Source organism: Takifugu flavidus, unplaced genomic scaffold (genome assembly GCF_003711565.1).
Source record: "Takifugu flavidus isolate HTHZ2018 unplaced genomic scaffold, ASM371156v2 ctg661, whole genome shotgun sequence".
NCBI classification, from domain to species: domain Eukaryota; kingdom Metazoa; phylum Chordata; class Actinopteri; order Tetraodontiformes; family Tetraodontidae; genus Takifugu; species Takifugu flavidus.
In genome coordinates, this window is record NW_026622272.1 from 1 (window position 1) to 11,701 (window position 11,701).

General features: G+C 42.1%; 3 non-coding genes and 3 pseudogenes across 3 annotated transcripts; all 6 read right to left on the reverse strand.

Annotated features, from left to right (window-relative positions):
• Nucleotides 1-749: 749 nt before the first annotated feature.
• Nucleotides 750-868, reverse strand: LOC130521044 (5S ribosomal RNA). Its single transcript, XR_008949162.1, has one exon. It is a non-coding gene; the product is annotated as a 5S ribosomal RNA (ribosomal RNA).
• Nucleotides 869-2,749: 1,881 nt separating this feature from the next.
• Nucleotides 2,750-2,865, reverse strand: LOC130521049 (5S ribosomal RNA; annotated as a pseudogene).
• Nucleotides 2,866-4,784: 1,919 nt separating this feature from the next.
• Nucleotides 4,785-4,903, reverse strand: LOC130521045 (5S ribosomal RNA; annotated as a pseudogene).
• Nucleotides 4,904-6,797: 1,894 nt separating this feature from the next.
• Nucleotides 6,798-6,916, reverse strand: LOC130521048 (5S ribosomal RNA; annotated as a pseudogene).
• Nucleotides 6,917-8,811: 1,895 nt separating this feature from the next.
• Nucleotides 8,812-8,930, reverse strand: LOC130521046 (5S ribosomal RNA). Its single transcript, XR_008949163.1, has one exon. It is a non-coding gene; the product is annotated as a 5S ribosomal RNA (ribosomal RNA).
• A 1,890-nt stretch (nt 8,931-10,820) lies between these two features.
• LOC130521047 (5S ribosomal RNA) lies at nt 10,821-10,939 on the reverse strand. The gene has a single exon (XR_008949164.1). It is a non-coding gene; the product is annotated as a 5S ribosomal RNA (ribosomal RNA).
• Nucleotides 10,940-11,701: the final 762 nt, after the last annotated feature.

The following is an 11,701-nucleotide window of genomic DNA, read 5'->3' on the forward strand; positions in this document are numbered from 1 at the left end:
TTATTTGTTTGTCATTTATCAAAAGCACCAATATTTCAATAGCTCACCAGCAGGACATACTTCCTGGTTCGGGGAAACCGATGGACTGCTCAATGATTGTATACATGGAGGGGTTTCGCGAGGTGCTACGGCACAATCTATTTTAGCGGGGGTGTTTGATAAGAGTAAGTTGAACATGTATTTTACTATGCACTGGGTGGTTTTGATGGTGGAAATTTGTTTTGGGCGTTTTACGCATATTTTATATTTTCTGTTCGATTGTTATTTTGAGTTTGTAAATGTATTAGTTAGCGTAATAATTTTGATAATTGTTTTCACCTGTAGGAGGGCTACAGCTATAGAAGCCCTGTAGTAGACCCCAGACGGGGTGGGATGTTGAGTTGGTTGGTTGTTATTTTGGAGAAAAAAGAATTGTTGGAGAAAGAGTCAAAGTTTGTGGTGTAAAAGTGTGCAGGGTCTGTATGTTATTGTATGGATTCAACCTGGCATCTTCTGACACCACTTTATTTTTGGAATAAAAATAAATTTTTGGAGTAAAGAAGCTCCCGTCTCCCTCTGTCTCCTCCACCGCCGATCATCCTTGCGACACACACACACACACACACTCATAAAATATTAAATCTAAAACGATGTACAATAGTGCAACATTAAATCTCAATGTTAGAAGTACTTAAGAAGTGAATAACATCTGGCTGGATAATTATCAGGAACACTGGCGGCCTCTGCTGACCCAGTGGAGGAGTGCAAAAAGCTTACAGCACCTGGTATTCCCAGGCGGTCTCCCATCCAAGTACTAACCAGGCCCGACCCTGCTTAGCTTCCGAGATCGGACGAGATCGGGCGTTCTCAGGGTGGTATGGCCGTAAGCGAGAGCAGGTGCAAGAAAATGGCCTTTTGAAGTTATACAACAACGCAAACTTATTTTCTTGAAACACTTATTCTGGTGGAGGTTGTCCATTTTGCTTTGTCACAGTCCAAACGTCAATGTTGGAGCAGCCTCCAATCCATTCCCCCCAAAAAGAAAAGGCTATATAGCCTATGAGCGTCATATCATCAAATCTGCCTAGAACGGCTCTTGGATGAGAGGTGAAACGTCTTCAAAAAAAATCAAACAAGATTCAACTCCGATAAATGAAATCAAGTTAAAAGCAATGTGCCATGGCCAGGGATCGATCCCGGGCCGGTGCGGGCCAGTCGAGAATCGCTGTAACAGACAACCTGATTGAAACCTCCTGAAGACCCCAGAGGGAGAGTTCGAATCCCGCTTTGGGCATTATCAAACGGAAGATATTTGATTGAAAAATTCACCATCATAAAAATGTTTAAAGAGCAAAGCAGTGTCTGTGAGGTTTATGAGCCACAAATGCTGCTCTCTTTTAGGAGCACAGCAGTCTATTAAACTGTAGTTTGTGTCATAGCATAGTTTTATTGACAAATTCTAAATTGCAAGTAGCAGATATGAACAGGGAAATGCTACGTTATCTGCTTATTCTGTTACAAATATTTGATGAGATAGTGGGGAGTTAATTCAGTTGGGGATAGACAGATGGAATATAGTTGTTTAGTATGATACTTGAGTTCTTTAGATATGTTTTCAATTCCGGACTCTGCCGCCTTGAGTTGGCTTTTGCGAAGACAGAAATTGCCAATAGTGTGGACCAAAGTGGGAAATTCAATTTTATTTAAACACAAACACACGTACAGACACACACACGCACGCACGGAGTGAGCCGTGCCACTTACGCCGACACGTACGTTTGCATTTCATTTCCATTCCGTTCTGTCTTGGTTTACTCGGTTGAGCATTTCACACACACCACTTTTTGCCATAGCTTCTTATTGGAATACATTGTAGCCGACATGCACGCATGGCCAACGGCATTTTGTTACAATTAGTTCCACCCAAGTAACAACGCGCGTCATATTGCCTCACCGTGTCACCTCCCGTCTGTTTAACATTGCCCAAAGAATCACACTCACACTATGGCTGTTTAAAAGCATCGAGGTTTATTTGTTGTCATTCATCAAAAGCACCAATTTTCAATAGCTCACCAGCAAGACATACTTCCTGGTTCGGGGAAACCGATGGACTGCTCAATGATTGTATACATGGAGGGGTTTCGCGAGGTGCTACGGCACAATCTATTTTAGCGGGGGTGTTTGATAAGAGTAAGTTGAACATGTATTTTACTATGCACTGGGTGGTTTTGATGGTGGAAATTTGTTTTGGGCGTTTTACGCATATTTTATATTTTCTGTTCGATTGTTATTTTGAGTTTGTAAATGTATTAGTTAGCGTAATAATTTTGATAATTGTTTCACCTGTAGGAGGGCTACAGCTATAGAAGCCCTGTAGTAGCCCCAGACGGGGTGGGATTTGAGTTGGTTGGTTGTTATTTTGGAGAAAAAGAATTGTTGGAGAAAGAGTCAAAGTTGTGGTTGTGTAAAAGTGTGCAGGGTCTTTATGTTATTGTATGGATTCAACCTGGCATCTTCTGACACCACTTTATTTTGGAAATAAAAATAAATTTTTGGAGTAAAGAAGCTCCCGTCTCCCTCCCTGTCTCCTCCACCGCCGATCATCCTTGCGACACACACACACACACACACATAAAATTATTAATCTAAACGATGTACAATAGTGCAACATTAAATCTCATGTTAGAAGTACTTAAGAAGTGAATAACATCTGGCTGGATAATTATCAGGAACACTGGCGGCTCTGCTGACCCAGTTGAGGAGTGCAAAAAGCTTACAGCACCTGGTATTCCCAGCGGTCTCCCATCCAAGTACTAACCAGCCCGACCCTGCTTAGCTTCCGAGATCGGACGAGATCGGGCGTTCTCAGGGTGGTATGGCCGAAGCGAGAGCAGGTGCAAGAAAATGGCCTTTTGAAGTTAATACAACGCAAACTTATTTTCTTGAAACACTTATTCTGGTGGAGGTTGTCCATTTTGCTTTGTCACAGTCCAAACGTCAATGTTGGAGCAGCCTCCAATCCTTCCCCCCAAAAAGAAAGGCTATATAGCCTATGAGGCGTCATATCATCAAATCTGCCTAGAACGGCTCTTGGATGAGAGGTGAAACGTCTTCAAAAAAATCAAACAAGATTCAACTCCGATAAATGAAATCAAGTTAAAAGCAATGTGCCATGGCCAGGGATCGATCCCGGGCCGGTGCGGCGGCCAGTCGAGAATCGCTGTAACAGACACCTGATTGAAACCTCCTGAAGACCCCAGAGGGAGAGTTCGAATCCCGCTTTGGGCATTATCAAACGGAAGATATTTGATTGAAAAATTCACCATCATAAAAATGTTTAAAAGAGCAAAGCAGTGTCTGTGAGGTTTATGAGCCACAAATGCTGCTCTCTTTTAGAGCACAGCAGTCTATTAAACTGTAGTTTGTGTCATAGCATAGTTTTATTGACAAATTCTAAATTGCAAGTAGCAGATATGAACAGGAAATGCTACGTTATCTGCTTATTCTGTTACAAATATTCTGATGAGATAGGTGGGGAGTTAATTCAGTTGGGGATAGACAGATGGAATATTAGTGTGTTGTTGTATGATACTTGAGTTCTTTAGATATTGTTTTTCAATTCCGGACTCTGCCGCCTTGAGTTGGCTTTTGCGAAGACAGAAATTTGCCAATAGTGTGGACCAAAGTGGGAATTTCAATTTTATTTAAACACAAACAAACACGTACAGACACACACACGCACGCAAGGAGTGAGCCGTGCCACTTACGCCGACACGTTTGCATTTCATTTCCATTCCGTTCTGTCTTGGTTTACTCGGTTGAAGCATTTCACACACACCACTTTTTGCCCATAGCTTCTTATTGGAATACATTGTAGCCGACATGCACGGCATGGCCAACCGGCATTTATGTTACAATTATTTCCAACCCAAGTAAACACGCGCGCCGTCAATATTGCCTCACCGTGTCACCGCCCCCTCCCGTCTGTTTACATGTTGCCCAAGAATCACACTCACACTATGGCTGTTGTTAAAAGCATCGAGGTTTATTTGTTTGTCATTTATCAAAAGCACCAATATTTCAATAGCTCACACCAGCAGGACATACTTCCTGGTTCGGGGAAACCGATGGACTGCTCAATGATTGTATACATGGAGGGGTTTCGCGAGGTGCTACGGCACAATCTAATTGTTAGGCGGGGGTTTTGATTAATAAGAGTAAGTTGAACATGTATTTTACTATGCACTGGGTGGTTTTGATGGTGGAAATTTGTTTTGGCGTTTTTACGCATATTTTATATTTTCTGTTCGATTGTTATTTTGAGTTTGTCAATGTATTTAGTTAGCGTAAATTTTTGATAATTGTTTTCACCTGTAGGAGGGCTACAGCTATAGAAGCCCTGTAGTAGACCCAGACGGGGTGGGATGTTGAGTGTGGTTGTTGTTATTTGGAGAAAAAAGAATTGTTGGAGAAAGAGTCAAAGTTGTGGTGTGTAAAAGTGTGCAGGGTCTTTATGTTATTGTATGGATTCAACCTGGCATCTTCTGACACCACTTTATTTTTGGAAAATAAAAATCAATTTTGGAGTAAAGAAGCTCCCGTCTCCCTCTGTCTCCTCCACCGCCGATCATCCTTGCGACACACACACACACACACACTCACTAAAATATTAAATCTAAAACGATGTACACAATAGTGCAACATTAAATCTCAATGTTAGAAGTACTTAAGAAGTGAATAACATCTGGCTGGATATATTATCAGAACACTGGCGGCCTCTGCTGACCCAGTGGAGGAGTGCAAAAAGCTTACAGCACCTGGTATTCCCAGGCGGTCTCACATCCAGTACTAACACAGGCCCGACCCTGCTTAGCTTCCGAGATCGGACGAGATCGGGCGTTTCTCAGGTGGTATGGCCGTAAGCGAGAGCAGGTGCAAGAAAATGGCCTTTTGAAGTTAATACAACGCAAACTTATTTTCTTGAAACTTATTCTGGTGGAGGTTGTCCATTTTGCTTTGTCACAGTCCAACGTCAATGTTGGATCAGCCTCCAATCCATTCCCCCCAAAAAGAAAGGCTATATAGCCTATGAGCGTCATATCATCAAATCTGCCTAGAACGGCTCTTGGATGAGAGGTGAAACGTCTTCAAAAAAATCAAACAAGATTCAACTCCGATAAATGAAATCAAGTTAAAAGCAATGTGCCATGGCCAGGGATATCGATCCCGGCCGGTGCGGGCCAGTCGAGAATCGCTGTAACAGACAACCTGATGAAACCTCCTGAAGACCCCAGAGGGAGAGTTCGAATCCCTCTGGGCATTAATCAAACGGAAGATATTTGATTGAAAAATTCACCATCATAAAAATGTTTAAAAAGAGCAAAGCAGTGTCTGTGAGGTTTATGAGCCACAAATGCTGCTCTCTTTAGGAGCACAGCAGTCTATTAAACTGTAGTTTGTGTCATAGCATAGTTTATTGACAAATTCTAAATTGCAAGTAGCAGATATGAACAGGGAAATGCTACGTTATCTGCTTATTCTGTTACAAATATTCTGATGAGATAGGTGGGTTTAATTCAGTTGGGGATAGACAGATGGAATATTAGTGTTGTTAGTATGATACTTGAGTTCTTTAGATATTGTTTTCAATTCCGGACTCTGCCGCCTTGAGTTGGCTTTGGCGAAGACAGAAATGTTTGCCAATAGTGTGGACCAAAGTGGGAAATTCAATTTTATTTAAACACAAACACACGTACAGACACACACACGCACGCACGGAGTGAGCCGTGCCACTTACGCCGACACTTTTGCAATTTCATTTCATTCATTCGTTCTGTCTTGGTTTACTCGGTGAAGCATTTCACACACACCACTTTTTGACATAGCTTCTTATTGGAATACATTGTAGCCGACATGCACGGCATGGTCAACCGGCATTTATGTTACAATTAGTTCCACCCAAGTAAACAACGCGCGTCATATTGCCTCACCGTGTCACCTCCCGTCTGTTTAACATTGCCCAAAGAATCACACTCACACTATGGCTGTTTTAAAAGCATCGAGGTTTATTTTTGTTGTCATTCATCAAAAGCACCAATATTTCAATAGCTCACCCCAGACATACTTCCTGGTTCGGGGAAACCGATGGACTGCTCAATGATTGTATACATGGAGGTTTCGCGAGGTGCTACGGCACAATCTATTTTAGCGGGGGTGTTTAATAAGAGTAAGTTGAACATGTATTTTACTATGCACTGGGTGGTTTTGATGGTGGAAATTTGTTTTGGGCGTTTTACGCATATTTTATATTTTCTGTTCGATTGTTATTTTGAGTTTGGTAAATGTATTAGTTAGCGTAATAATTTTGATCTTGTTTTCACCTGTAGGAGGGCTACAGCTATAGAAGCCCTGTAGTAGACCCCAGACGGGGTGGGATGTTGAGTTGGTTTGGTTGTTATTTGGGAGAAAAAAGAATTGTTGGAGAAAGAGTCAAAGTTGTGGTGTGTAAAAGTGTGCAGGGTCTTTATGTTATTGTATGGATTCAACCTGGCATCTTCTGACACCACTTATTTTTGGAAAATAAAAATAAATTTTTGGAGTAAAGAAGCTCCCGTCTCCCCTCGTCGTCCTCCACCACAGCGCCGATCATCCTTGCGACACACACACACACCACACACTCATAAAATATTAAATCTAAAACGATGTACAATAGTGCAACATTAAATCTCAATGTTAGAAGTACTTAAGAAGTGAATAACATCTGGCTGGAATTATCAGGACAGTGGCGGCCTCTGCTGACCCAGTTGAGGAGTGCAAAAAGCTTACAGCACCTGGTATTCCCAGCGGTCTCCCATCCAAGTACTAACCAGGCCCGACCCTGCTTAGCTTCCGAGATCGGACGAGATCGGGGGCGTTCTCAGGGTGTATGGCCGTAAGCAAGAGCAGGTGCAAGAAAATGGCCTTTTGAAGTTAATACAACGCAAACTTATTTTCTTGAAACACTTATTCTGGTGGAGGTTGTCCATTTTGCTTTGTCACAGTCCAAACGTCAATGTTGGAGCAGCTCCAATCCATTCCCCCCAAAAGAAAAGGCTATATAGCCTATGAGCGTCATATCATCAAATCTGCCTAGAACGGCTCTTGGATGAGAGGTGAAACGTCTTCAAAAAAATCAAACAAGATTCAACTCCGATAAATGAAATCAAGTTAAAAGCAATGTGCCATGGCCAGGGATCGATCCCGGGCCGGTGCGGGCCAGTCGAGAATCGCTGTAACAGACAACCTGATTGAAACCTCCTGAAGACCCCAGAGGGAGAGTTCGAATCCCGCTTTGGGCATTATCAAACGGAAGATATTTGATTGAAAAATTCACCAATCATAAAAATGTTTAAAGAGCAAAGCAGTGTCTGTGAGGTTTATGAGCCACAAATGCTGCTCTCTTTAGGAGCACAGCAGTCTATTAAAACTGTAGTTTGTGTCATAGCATAGTTTTATTGACAAATTCTAAATTGCAAGTAGCAGATATGAACAGGGAAATGCTACGTTATCTGCTTATTTTCTGTTACAAATATTCTGATGAGATAGGTGGGGAGTTAATTCAGTTGGGATAGACAGATGGAAATAGTGTTGTTAGTATGATACTTGAGTTCTTTAGATATTGTTTTCAATTCCGGACTCTGCCGCCTTGAGTTGGCTTTTGCGAAGACAGAAATGTTGCCAATAGTGTGGACCAAAGTGGGAAATTCAATTTATTTTAAACACAAACACACGTACAGACACACACACGCACGCACGGAGTGAGCCGTGCCACTTAGGCCGACACGTTTGCATTTCATTTCCATTCCGTTCTGTCTGGTTTACTCGGTTGAAGCATTTCACACACACCACTTTTTACCATAGCTTCTTATTGGAATACATTGTAGCCGACATGCACGGCATGCCCAACCGCATTTATGTTACAATTAGTTCCACCCAAGTAAACAACGCGCTCATATTGCCCCTCACCGTGTCACCTCCCGTCTGTTTAACGTTGCCCAAAGAATCACACTCACACTATGGCTGTTTAAAAGCATCGAGGTTTATTTGTTTGTCATTTATCAAAAGCACCAATATTTCAATAGCCTCACAGCAGGACATACTTCCTGGTTCGGGGAAACCGATGGACTGCTCAATGATTGTATACATGGAGGGGTTTCGCGAGGTGCTACGGCACAATCTATTTTAGCGGGGGTGTTTGATAAGAGTAAGTTGAACATGTATTTTACTATGCACTGGGTGGTTTTGATGGTGGAAATTTGTTTTGGGCGTTTTACGCATATATTTATATTTTCTGTTCGATTGTTATTTTGAGTTTGTAAATGTATTAGTTAGCGTAATAATTTTGATAATTGTTTTCACCTGTAGGAGGGCTACAGCTATAGAAGCCCTGGAGTAGCCCCAGACGGGGTGGGATGTTGAGTTGGTTGGTTGTTATTTTGGAGAAAAAAGAATTGTTGGAGAAAGAGTCAAAGTTGTGGTGTGTAAAAGTGTGCAGGGTCTGTATGTTATTGTATGGATTCAACCTGGCATCTTCTGACACCACTTTATTTTTGGAAAATAAAAATAAATTTTTGGAGTAAAGAAGCTCCCGTCTCCCTCTGTCTCCTCCACCGCCGATCATCCTTGCGACACACACACACACACACACACTCATAAAATATTAAATCTAAAACGATGTACAATAGTGCAACATTAAATCTCAATGTTAGAAGTACTTAAGAAGTGAATAACATCTGGCTGGATAATTATCAGGAACACTGGCGGCCTCTGCTGACCCAGTGGAGGAGTGCAAAAAGCTTACAGCACCTGGTATTCCCAGGCGGTCTCCCATCCAAGTACTAACCAGGCCCGACCCTGCTTAGCTTCCGAGATCGGACGAGATCGGGCGTTCTCAGGGTGGTATGGCCGTAAGCGAGAGCAGGTGCAAGAAAATGGCCTTTTGAAGTTAATACAACGCAAACTTATTTTCTTGAAACACTTATTCTGGTGGAGGTTGTCCATTTTGCTTTGTCACAGTCCAAACGTCAATGTTGGAGCAGCCTCCAATCCATTCCCCCCAAAAAGAAAAGGCTATATAGCCTATGAGCGTCATATCATCAAATCTGCCTAGAACGGCTCTTGGATGAGAGGTGAAACGTCTTCAAAAAAATCAAACAAGATTCAACTCCGATAAATGAAATCAAGTTAAAAGCAATGTGCCATGGCCAGGGATCGATCCCGGGCCGGTGCGGGCCAGTCGAGAATCGCTGTAACAGACAACCTGATTGAAACCTCCTGAAGACCCCAGAGGGAGAGTTCGAATCCCGCTTTGGGCATTATCAAACGGAAGATATTTGATTGAAAAATTCACCATCATAAAAATGTTTAAAGAGCAAAGCAGTGTCTGTGAGGTTTATGAGCCACAAATGCTGCTCTCTTTAGGAGCACAGCAGTCTATTAAACTGTAGTTTGTGTCATAGCATAGTTTTATTGACAAATTCTAAATTGCAAGTCGCAGATATGAACAGGGAAATGCTACGTTATCTGCTTATTCTGTTACAAATATTCTGATGAGATAGGTGGGGAGTTAATTCAGTTGGGGATAGACAGATGGAATATTAGTGTTGTTAGTATGATACTTGAGTTCTTTAGATATTGTTTTCAATTCCGGACTCTGCCGCCTTGAGTTGGCTTTTGCGAAGACAGAAATGTTGCCAATAGTGTGGACCAAAGTGGGAAATTCAATTTTATTTAAACACAAACACACGTACAGACACACACACGCACGCACGGAGTGAGCCGTGCCACTTACGCCGACACGTTTGCATTTCATTTCCATTCCGTTCTGTCTTGGTTTACTCGGTTGAAGCATTTCACACACACCACTTTTTACCATAGCTTCTTATTGGAATACATTGTAGCCGACATGCACGGCATGGCCAACCGGCATTTATGTTACAATTAGTTCCACCCAAGTAAACAACGCGCGTCATATTGCCTCACCGTGTCACCTCCCGTCTGTTTAACATTGCCCAAAGAATCACACTCACACTATGGCTGTTTAAAAGCATCAAGGTTTATTTGTTTGTCATTTATCAAAAGCACCAATATTTCAATAGCTCACCAGCAGGACATACTTCCTGGTTCGGGGAAACCGATGGACTGTTCAATGATTGTATACATGGAGGGGTTTCGCGAGGTGCTACGGCACAATCTATTTTAGCGGGGGGTGTTTGATAAGAGTAAGTTGAACATGTATTTTACTATGCACTGGGTGGTTTTGATGGTGGAAATTTGTTTTGGGCGTTTTACGCATATTTATATTTTCTGTTCGATTGTTATTTTGAGTTTGTAAATGTATTAGTTAGCGTAATAATTTGATAATTGTTTTCACCTGTAGGAGGGCTACAGCTATAGAAGCCCTGGAGTAAGCCCCAGACGGGGTGGGATGTTGAGTTGGTTGGTTGTTATTTGGAGAGAAAAAAGAATTGTTGGAGAAAGAGTCAAAGTTGTGGTGTGTAAAAGTGTGCAGGGTCTGTATGTTATTGTATGGATTCAACCTGGCATCTTCTGACACCACTTTATTTTTGGAAAATAAAAATAAATTTGGAGTAAAGAAGCTCCCGTCTCCCTCTGTCCTCCACCGCCGATCATCCTTGCGACACACACACACACACACATCATAAAATATTAAATCTAAAACGATGTACAATAGTGCAACATTAAATCTCAATGTTAGAAGTACTTAAGAAGTGAATAACATCTGGCTGGATAATTATCAGGAACACTGGCGGCCTCTGCTGACCCAGTGGAGGAGTGCAAAAAGCTTACAGCACCTGGTATTCCCAGGCGGTCTCCCATCCAAGTACTAACCAGGCCCGACCCTGCTTAGCTTCCGAGATCGGACGAGATCGGGCGTTCTCAGGGTGGTATGGCCGTAAGCGAGAGCAGCCGCAAGAAAATGGCCTTTTGAAGTTAATACAACGCAAACTTATTTTCTTGAAACACTTATTCTGGTGGAGGTTGTCCATTTTGCTTTGTCACAGTCCAAACGTCAATGTTGGAGCAGCCTCCAATCCATTCCCCCAAAAAGAAAAGGCTATATAGCCTATGAGCGTCATATCATCAAATCTGCCTAGAACGGCTCTTGGATGAGAGGTGAAACGTCTTCAAAAAAATCAAACAAGATTCAACTCCGATAAATGAAATCAAGTTAAAAGCAATGTGCCATGGCCAGGGATCGATCCCGGGCCGGTGCGGGCCAGTCGAGAATCGCTGTAACAGACAACCTGATTGAAACCTCCTGAAGACCCCAGAGGGAGAGTTCGAATCCCGCTTTGGGCATTATCAAACGGAAGATATTTGATTGAAAAATTCACCATCATAAAAATGTTTAAAGAGCAAAGCAGTGTCTGTGAGGTTTATGAGCCACAAATGCTGCTCTTTTTAGGAGCACAGCAGTCTATTAAACTGTAGTTTGTGTCATAGCATAGTTTTATTGACAAATTCTAAATTGCAAGTCGCAGATATGAACAGGGAAATGCTACGTTATCTGCTTATTCTGTTACAAATATTTGATGAGATAGGTGATGAGTGGGGAGTTAATTCAGTTGGGGATAGACAGATGGAATATTAGTGTTGTTAGTATGATACTTGAGTTCTTTAGATATTGTTTTCAATTCCGGACTCTGCCGCCTTGAGTTGG